Source organism: Sturnira hondurensis, unplaced genomic scaffold (genome assembly GCF_014824575.4).
Source record: "Sturnira hondurensis isolate 20B ecotype Veracruz unplaced genomic scaffold, ASM1482457v3 Scaffold0000022, whole genome shotgun sequence".
Classification (NCBI taxonomy): Eukaryota; Metazoa; Chordata; class Mammalia; order Chiroptera; family Phyllostomidae; genus Sturnira; species Sturnira hondurensis.
Window position 1 is genome coordinate 3,786,919 of NW_028072653.1, and position 10,823 is coordinate 3,797,741.

Genomic DNA, 10,823 nt, shown 5'->3' on the forward strand with positions numbered 1-10,823 from the left:
AGTGTCATTTGGGACTCACGACCAAGCAGTCTGACCCAAAAGGCTCACACTCCTCACCTCTAGACCAATTCTGTTAAGTGGAGGGTTTAATTCAATTGATTATTAAACGGGTACAGACCAATTCTACACAATAAGGGAGTTCTTTTCACTAGACCAACAGTCCTGACATGGTGATGATAAAAACACTACAGCCTGAACAAATAAACTGATTATTTTTATAGTCAATTATTCATTATCATTTAATTGGTCACAAATGCTGAAAACTCTTCGTAATATGGGGGGAAGGGTGGGCATCCAGGGCATCCTCATAGCCACGGCATCAGCTTAGAAGATGCGCTCTCAAAAATCTGTGCCTTTCAATCTTCAAAGTAAATATTGATTGACTGGTTTTTTTCTTCTCTAACTTTTGAAAAAGATATGGAAAGAGATATAAAAGAGAGAGCTACACTAAGAACATGATCGAGGAAGGGGAGATAAAGGAGGAAAGAAAGAAATCCCCTGTTCTCTGCTCCTCGGCTTTACGTTTAGTCTGGGGTCTATTTGAATAACTTCAATTGACTTGAGTGATTTGTCAGGGAAATTGATGTTCATAGAGCTGGGAACTGGGGATATGCGCTCTCACCTGCAAAACTCTGCCTTGTCTTCTAGAAGCCTCCTCTTTTGGTCTCTATTACACACAAGCAAGGGAAGGGTCAGAAAAGGTCCCCTGGATCCATCCCAGCTCCTCCCTGACCTGTGTCTCAGCCCCGTCAGGTTGCTGTGACAAATACCACAGATGGAGGCCTTAGCAACAACCAAATTCATTTCTCACAGTTCTTGGGGGGGGGGGGGGGCGGCAAGATCAAGGTGGCAGTGTGGGCTGGTTCCAGTGAAGGCCCTCTCCCAGGTCACAGACTGCGGACTTTCCCACTGTGTCCCCACCAGTTGGAAGGGGTGAGCTGGCTCTCTGAGCCTCTTTTATAAAAGCATTTATCTTATTCATGAGGGAGGAGCTTGTGACCTAATCCCGCCCACCTCCTAACATCATCACACTGGGCCTTAGAATTTCAACACACGAGTCTGGGGGCCACACAGGTATTCAGGCCACAGTACTTTCCTCGATGGATATAACCTCTCTCTCTCTCTCTCTCTCTCTCTCTCTCTGTCACACACACCACCACCACCACCACAAAAAGTACCTTTTATTTACTTCCCAATTGTATGAACACCTCAGCTACTTAAGGGCTTTTATGATTCTAAAATAAATTCATTTCAATATGCTCCCATCAAAGGTTTGAGTACCTGTTAAACCCCAGACACTGAAAAACACCAGGCATACAAAATGAACAAAATCCGATGGTCCTTATTGGATTTTAAAGATATCTAGTTACAAAGACAACTACTAAAGTAAAAACAGCTAACTTTGTTTTGAGCATTTATATGCCAAGCTGAGTGATTTCCATTTATTCTCTCAGTCATCACAAGAGCCTCATGAGTAGGTTTTTTATTTTTCATTTGCCAGTGGAGGTAACTGCAGCTTAGATAAAGCAAGTAATTTACACAGAACTACTGCTATTATTACTAGCAGAAATGTACATAAATATAAAGCATTTACGATGACCAAGAATTGTTCTAAGCAGTGTACGTACAACAGCTTATTTACTTTCACCACCTTCCGTTTACCAACGAGGAAACAGTAGCAGAGAAATGTTAAATAAATTCCCCAAAGTTACCCAACTAGAAGGTGTTATGACATCACCTCTTCTTAATTCCTCACAGACACAGTCTGACTGTCCCCAACCCATGCTCACTACCACTAGGAAACTGAATATAATGCATAGTGTCCCCAGTTAGACAAATGTGTCCGTCTTTCAGGCCAGAGCTCTGTTGAAAGAAGAGGCCCGAAGGACCATGGTTTATTCCAACTCATCAAACTTCTTTCAGAATACTTTGTGATCTCAGTCTACAAATTGTACTCAGAAGGTATCAAACTCAGCAGAAGGCTCGTTACAATGTGAGACAGGACTCGGGTTCCCTTTTGTAACAAAGAGCTAAGCGACTAGGAGTCACTTACTACATAGAAATGCTGCCCAGCTTTGAGTGGTATGTTGCCTAACCTCCATGAGTAGAAATTAGGTCCATTTTTACTCACCATTTTGTTTAGAAAATTGAGCATACGGATGGGTATAGAGTAGTCACTCAATAAAATGTGATTGGCTATATGTTGAGAAAAATTCGTCTGAATAACCACTTAGGCATGTTTCTGGGGCTGGGACTAGGACCAGATGAATGAAGCATACGTCTTGAGAGCAAAATTTAGGGGGCATCAAAAAATTCCTTCTGTCTCAGGCTCAAAGATGGCTGAGGACAGCATTGCCACGAATTCCATCTTTATGTAACATTTTGCTATTTTCTTCGTATGGACTATTTTGCATTTATATTTTTCTGCACCCTGATTACACACATTGATTACACGCAAACTCAGTAAAGGCAATAGAAGGCAAGAATATAAAGAGATGATTCAGGCTTGGACCCTATTTTCCTGAACTGGGAAGTACCACATGATTTCACCTATAAATACAAACACAGTAGAAAGTAGAAAATGTCGGATGCCATACTCCAAAAAAAAAATCACACCTAAATTTCTATGAGCTTTGAGGCAGAAATCAGAGAGGTCTATTTCTCACCCTTAATGAAAATGACTTATTTTCTATAACAAGCCTAGAAAAGGCTAAAACGCCACCCTAAAAAGTAAAACCAATTAAACTTATAATGTTGGCACATGAAGAACAGTTATCTTAAAGCCTATGTATCATTTCTATATCATAAAACTTGGGGCTGACTCCAGCTGCCATTTACTGAGATTTCAAAAAATATTCATTTCAATGAATATTCCTCATGGAAATATTCAAGTAACTTAATATTGAAATAATTTAAGCAAACCTAGTTTCCAAACTCATGCCTACCTTTCAGCTGGGTGGTCTTGCTAAACCTCTCTGAGCCTCAGTTCTCACCAGTGTGAATGGAAAGGTAATACTTCTTATTTCATGGGGATGTTAGGAGAATTAAATGAAACAATTCACATAAAGTGCCCGGCTGAAGGTAGTCACGAAGGCAGTGCCCCCATGGTTTAATTAAAGCTTTGGTTCTCTGCCTCTCAGTGAACAGAAAACTCTGAGTGTCATAATGAGTGGGAGAAATCCAGAAAACAATGTCAAAACCCGGCAAGATAGAACAGAATGAGCTGGCATCCATACGAACTCGGAGGCTCCTTTTTTTTCCCTCCTGAACTTTGACTTGTCTGACTGCTTGAAAAGTAGCACAAGGCTGCCATCCAGTGGTTCAATGAGTGAAAACCAAACCTTTTGTATTTAAAATCCAGAACTCTGAACCAGTTCTAGGGGAAGGGAAGGAGAGGGGGAGAGAAATATCACTGTATGGTTGCCTCTCGTGTGCCCCCTGCTGGGAACTGGCCTGCAACCCAGGCATGTGCCCCGGCTGAGAATCGAACCTCGATCCTTTGATTCACAGGCCTGCGCTCAATCCACTGAGCTACACCAGCCAGGGCTTGAACTGTTTTAAAAAGTATCTCTGATAAAAAATAAGAATAGGGACTTCCGCCAAGATGGAGGTGTAGGTGGAAACACTGTGCCTTCTCCCACAACCAAGTTTGAATACAACAAAGGTTTGGAGAAACAAAGACACAACCAAAGGACAGAAAATTGAATTATACGGATGTCTGACAACATCTAACCGTTCAACGGGGACGGTAAGAGGGGCGGAGCCAGCAGCGAGCAGGGTCGGGTAGGACAGGGCCCCCGACCCAGGCACGCAGGAAGACCGGAACCAGTTGGGGTGCGGGGCAGACCGCGGGCGCATATTCGCGCACAGTGAGACAGACCACGCAGGCCCCAGGGGGCGAGGGCTGACAGCGGTGGCACACTCTCGTGCAGTGGGACGAAATGCGTGGGCCCGGTGATGGCAACTAGGGCACCAGTGAGGGCCGTGGCGGCAGGCGGCGGATAGGACGCCATAGTCCCTCTTTGACCCCGCCCCCACATACAGCGTCACAACCCAGCGACTTAGTTGCCCTGCAATACCAGTGAGAGCCATTGTCCCTCTTTGACCCCGCCCCCACCTACAACGTCACAACCCAGCGACTTGGTTGCCCTGTTCTAGTGAACACTTTAGGGCTCTGATCCTGCTATGGAACAGGCACGAACAACCCGAAAGATGGCGCAAAGAAGAACTCAAAGTCCCAGAGCCAATAACGCTAAGTGACCAAGAGATTGCCAGCCTCTCAGAAGCACAATTCAAGACACTATTTATCAGGATGCTCACAGAACTGGTAGATTATAGTCACAAATTAGAGGAACATATGAAGGCTAAACTAATTGAAATGAAGGGAGATGCACAGGAAACCAATAGTGATGGAAAGGAAACTGGGACTCAAATCAATGGAATGGACCAGAAGGAAGAACAAAACATCCCACCAGAAAGGAATGAAGAAATGAGAATTCAAAAAAATGAGGAGAGGCTTAGGAACCTCCAGGACATCTTTAAACGTTCCAACATCCGGATTATAGGGGTACCAGAAGGGGGAAAGAAACAGCCACGAGTGGAAAACTTATTTGAACAAATAATAAAGGAGAACTTCCCCAGTCTGGCAAAGGAAATAGACTTCCAGGAAATCCAGGAAGCTCAGAGAGTGCCAAAGAAGTTGGACCCAAGAAGGAACACACCAAGGCACATCATAATTACATTAGCCAAGACCAAAATGAAGGAGAGAATCCTAGAAGCAGCAAGGGATAAGGGGACAGTCACCTACAAAGGAGTACCCATCAGACTGTCAGCGGATTTCTCAAAAGAGACCTTACAGGCAAGAAGGGGCTGGAAAGAAGTATTCCAAGTCATGAAATCCAAAGACCTACAGCCAAGATTGCTTTATCCAGCAAAACTTTCATTTAGAATGGAAGGACAGATAAAGTGCTTCTCAGATAAGGTCAAGTTCAAGGAGTTCATCATCACCAAGCCCTTATTATATGAAATGCTAAAGGGACTTATCTAAGAAAAAGAAGATGAAAAATATGAACAGTGAAAGGACAGCAAACACACAGTTATTAACAACCACACCTAAAACAAAAGCAAACCAAGAGGACAGCTAGATCAGGATTGGAACCATAGAAATGAAGAACACATGGAGGGTTAGTAACAGGGGAGTGGGAGGAGAAGGGGGGAGAAGGCACAGAAAATAGCATAGACAGTAGGTAGAAAATAGATAGGGGGGAGGGCAAGAATAGTGGGGGAAATATAGAATCTAAAGAACTTGAGACACGTGGTTATAAACTAAGGGAGGGGAGAATGGTGGCGGAGGGAGTGTGCGGGTGGAGGGGAATGAAGGGGTGGAATAGAACAACTCTAATGGTATAATCAATAAAATATATATTTTTAAAAAGAATAATCTAATAAAATTTTCAAAAAAACACCCTCAACACAAGACTTGATTGGCAGCAACGTGACAAACAATAAGATTTTGGAGTAGTTCTTCCCCCCCGCCCCGCCCCCGAGGTGTGAGGAACATTCTCAGCAGGCACACGTGGACCATCAAAATAATCAGACCCAGTTACACAAATCTACGTCTCTTACCCTTTAAGTTCAAAACCAGCGTGAATAAGGAATGGCCTCTATTCTTGGCACCCCACTGCCACAGAACCACTCCCTCTCCATAGAATTCTAGATGACCTGCAAAGCTGTGTCCTTTTCTGACTTCCCTTGATATATTATTTCTTCAACATTCATCTTTCAAATTGTCTAAACTTTACCAATTTTAAAAAATAAAAAAAAGTAAAAATAAAAATAAAGTAAACTTTACCAATTTTATCATTAGGTGGCTTCCGAGTTTTCAAAAAGAACTCACACTGATAAGATCCTGACTATTATATTTGGCAATATCCTTATACTTTAAGCAGCAATGATAAGGGAATTTACTAGAACATTCCTTTCTAATCCTGAGATTAATGAGTGCAAAAAAAATTCTACTTTGCAAAAACTCGCATGGAACGCTTGGTTCACATCATCATTAGCGAGTTCATCATTCTCGTTCAGTACTGGCCCACATATCGCAGAATACATGTTTGCCTACCGAATGTTATTGAAAGAACTGTCTAAACACCCCTACCAGAGGTGCGCTTTATTGCTGGAAGTTTCCACTTTACCAATCATTTCTGCAGATTTTCACGTTGCCATTTAAAAATGTGTACATTACCATTAGGAGGTACAAAGATGGTATCCTCCAAAAACAGCCCCAGCACTGTATCTGGTCTTCTGTGCTCCCCAGAACCTTGCAGCTTTCCATCCAGAGGTGGAGCTTATTTTCCCTTCCCTTGAACTGGGCTAGGCTACTTGACCAAGAGAACCAAAGAAGGAATGTGGTGTGATTTCAGACACTAATCACACAGAACAATACGGCTCTGACTGCCCTCTCTCTGTCTCTCTGTCTCTCTCTGTCTGTCTATCTATCTGGTAGTCACCCTTGGAACCCAGCCACCATGCTGTGAGGAAGCCCAGAAGCCATAAGGAAAAGTCACATGTAAATACTGTGACCACAGCCAGAGCTGAAGTCCCAGACAGCCCCATGTGAATGAGTGAGTGAGCGACCCTGCAGAAAATTCCAGCTACCAGCCTCCCAGCCAACCCTAGCCAACTCCAGCTGAAGGCAGATTTGTTGGTAAGCAACGCCATCATTGTTTTAAGTCACTTAGTTTTGAGGTGTTTCTTAAGTAGCCATAGCTAACCAACAGGAGTAACATTAACATTGGTACAATGTTTCAGATTAGCCATGAACGATTACACCATGAAGTGAAAAAAGACGATGACTCTTTCTACTTACTTTGAGTAGTCTAAAACAATATAAAAACTTTTAGAAGAAAACGGGAGAAAGGCTTAAGCACTTTGGATTTGGCAATGCTTTTTTCGGATATGATACCAAACACACAGGAAATAAAAGGGGAAAAAATATTGGACTGTGAAAGCCCTTTCTAAACTATGAAGTTTAATAAGAAATAGAAGATACCATTATCTCTTGATGAGAATCATCAGACACTTTCATATGTAAGGGAGAATCCACGTAAGGAAAATGCTAAACAGAAGAAAGACTCGAGAAAAATCTAAAACATTGGTCTCAGCCTATTAGGTGATTTGCATTAAGCCAACTTCTCCCAATTTATGAAGGCTTATCTCTGGCATGCTATGAGATGAATCAACACTTTAATTTCAAAACGACTGGAAGACTTATTATTGTAATGAAGAGCAAAGGTCCTGAAAACATTGCTCGGTTTAAATGTATTTAGTCATTGAAGGGTATCGTGCCAAGTGAAACGTCAGACAGAAAGACAAAAACCATGCGGAGGGGGCAAAAGTAGGTTTATAGTTGTTTCTATGAAAAAAGACACGTGGGTTATGATTATAACAATACTCATATAAGAATGGATTTTATTTCACATACTCACACTGTAAACCTACTCTTGCCCACCCCTGTATTTATATGCGGAATCTAGAGAACAAAATAAATAAACCAAAATAGAAACAGACTCATAAATACAGAGAACAGACTGACAGTTGTCAGAGGGGAGAAAGGCGCAATTTGATTAAGACAAATTGGTGGTTACAGAATCACAGAGTTGTAGGTAGCAGCATAGGAAATACAGTCACAAACACTGCGATAACCACGCATGGGTCCAGGTGGGTACTGGAAATATTGGGGTGACCACTCTGTAGAGTACGTGATTTTCTGACCACTTTGCTGAACATCTGAAATGAATACAGAATAATATTGAATGTAAACTGTAATTGAAAAATAAACCAATTATAATATATATAATCCATTAGTCATTGACAAGCAGCAATCTTTGAAGGTTACTTATTTCTACAGAAAAGAGTACCTGACATTTATTGAACCCTAACAGGTGCTCATTCCAGGTATTAGTTCAATCAATCCTCACAACAACCTTTGACTTTGACATTGCACTGCCATGGATTCCCAGTTACAGTAGTCTCCCTCATTGGCAGGAGACACACTCCCAGACCCCCACTGGGTAACTAAAACCATGGACAGTACGGAACCCTAGATACACTATGTTTTTTCCTGTTCGTAAGTATCTATGAGGAAGTTTAACTTATTAATTAGGGACAGTAAGAGATTAACAATAACTAATAGTAAAAGAGAACAATTATAACGATACACTGTAATAAAGGTTATGTGAATGTGATCTCTCTCTGGAACTATCTCACTGTGCTGCACTCACCCTTTACTGGGGATGACGAGAGATGATACAATGCTGACGCAATGCGATGACGCACTACAGTTAACGAATGGGAGGATCAGCAAGTCGGGATGATGTCATACCTTCCACCCACGTTACATTTTTAAGATGGAAAACGCCTTTTCCATCTTAATGAAGCACTTGTCATTCACTGTGACTGTAACTGGCACAGTTTTTTGTTCGTTTCTAGCAATTTCATAGATAGAAGATTCATGCTTACCATAGATTTCAGCAATCTCAGCAAACAATATTTTTTCATTTCGTATTACGTGGAGAACTTTCACCATTTCACTTAAAGGAAGCACTTCGCGGCTTCTCTTTGGCATCTCCAAATTGCCAGAATGGCCGTTCTTACACTTTGGGGCCATGGTTAAGTAAAATAAAGGTGACTTGGACACGAGCTCTGCCATACCTTGACAGCGGATCTGGTAACTAAGAGACTGATGGGTGGGAGCCTCTACAGCGTGGAGACACGGGATGAAGGCAGGATTCACATCCAGGGCGGGAAGGAGTGGGACTCGCGAGAGTTCATCACACTACTCCAAACAGTGCACACTTGAAAACTTATGAATTGTTTATTTCTGGGATTTTCCATTTAATATTTTCAGACCCTAACCGAAACCTCAGAAAGCAAAACCGCAGGTAGGGGGAGGACTAAAATACGAAAGTACTGAGTCTCTGAACTAGTAACTGAGAAAACTGACATCCAAACGGTAACCTAACCCTTAGCGTCTCAACATAACTGCTGCTTGTAGTCATTAGAAGTTCTCCCACAAGGCCAGGAGTGACTGGAGATTTATCTGAAAAGCTGTTTCAAGGCTATTTGGCAGTATTATTCATTACATCCAAACATTTTAATGCTCATACAGACTGCAAGTATTGTTGCATGATGTAAATACAAGGGGGGCCCAAAACACTAGAATCTGTTTATTAAAAATTGCATATTTTTCTTACATGTTTAAATCTCAGTCACTTTCAAAATACTCTCCATTTGATGCAATACAACTATTGAGATGGTTTTCCACTGCTCAATATTTGAACTCATCAATTTGATGACTTTTAGTGCTTCTGCTGTTTTTTTTTTTTCTTTCACCTCTTCCACATTGCCAAAATGTTTCCCTTTGAGAGCTTTTTTTAACCCAGGGAAACAAAAAAAGTTGCTTGGGGTGAGATCAGGTGACTAGGCAGGGTAGGACGTGGAGGTCGAGCTGTTTCTGGTCAAAAACTGCTCAACATGCAGAGCGGTGAGCACAGGTGCATTTGTGAATCGCCCATCATGAAATGGGCAAATGCATCAAGTCTTCAAAAACAATTCACCAAAAGTGAACGCTGTGTCTCATAACACCACCAGCTGGCACACGGATACAGATCGGTTCCTAGAACACTCGCCTAGAGGGAGAAGCCTGTACTACAAGGGGCCACCTTCCAGAAGATAATTCCATTTTTATTCCATATGTGTATATATATATATGTATATGTATATATATTTCCATTAAAAATAGAAACTTCTATCATCTGTCTTAAAGTGTTTGTTCTATTTGAGCTGAATCTATGCCTGGGTGACTTCCAACAACAGCTAGATATTTTAAGAAGTCTTGAGCAAATGGTGCCTCATTCCATTATATTTTAACTACATATGGGTACAAAAAATTCATGTTTTATGATTCTTACATCAGTTCTGATATAAAGCTTTTACACTTGACAAGATAGAATATTTTAAATCAAAAAGAGTCCATTTAATTTGAAACTGGATATTATGAATATAAAATTGATGTAGAAAATATAAACACGTACAAAGGATTTAGTGATATTTCTTTACATCCATTCAAAGAATTTTAAGAAGGCTAAATACACAGGATTTCTGCTCCTTTATGTTTTTTCCCGTTGTAATCTGTGAGTACCTGACTAGCAGCTTCTATGGCAACACAGCAGACGGAATGTAAATTGACTAGTGTCACGTGGGGCTTGGATTGTTACAACAATCAGACACTTCCTTTTCCCTGATGGCTCTTTCCTGTCGTTATTTAACACTTTCTGGTTTAAAATCGGGTTATATACAAAATATCCCTCATTTTTGTAGAGAATAATCGTAACAATATTAGAGTTGTTTGAAGACCAAAGAAGATCATGTGTGTTCAAGGTCAGCATGTAGCCTGGCACATGGAAAATACAACACAAGTGCAAAGCCCTTTTATTATTGGCTGACCTTGGCTTTGAGCCCTGCACTCAACAGAATTTGTGGCCATTAGACTAAATTCTAGAGAGCGGGAGTACGCTCCCTAATGTCTCCCAGTGTCTTTGTATAGCAGTGGTTTTCTTGACAAAGTTTAGCTTTTCATGGAACATAGTAAAGCCTCAATTAATTGGGAGGGGTTCCTGTATGTGAGGTAGCTAGACTCTTCCAGTGGCAAGGATACATCGTTTTTCCATGCATCCTTCTCCCTGCCTGCATGCCAACACCCAGACTATACATAATTCCAGGGGCTAACAGAGCCCTAAACAAGCCACAGCCAAGTCGCTTTT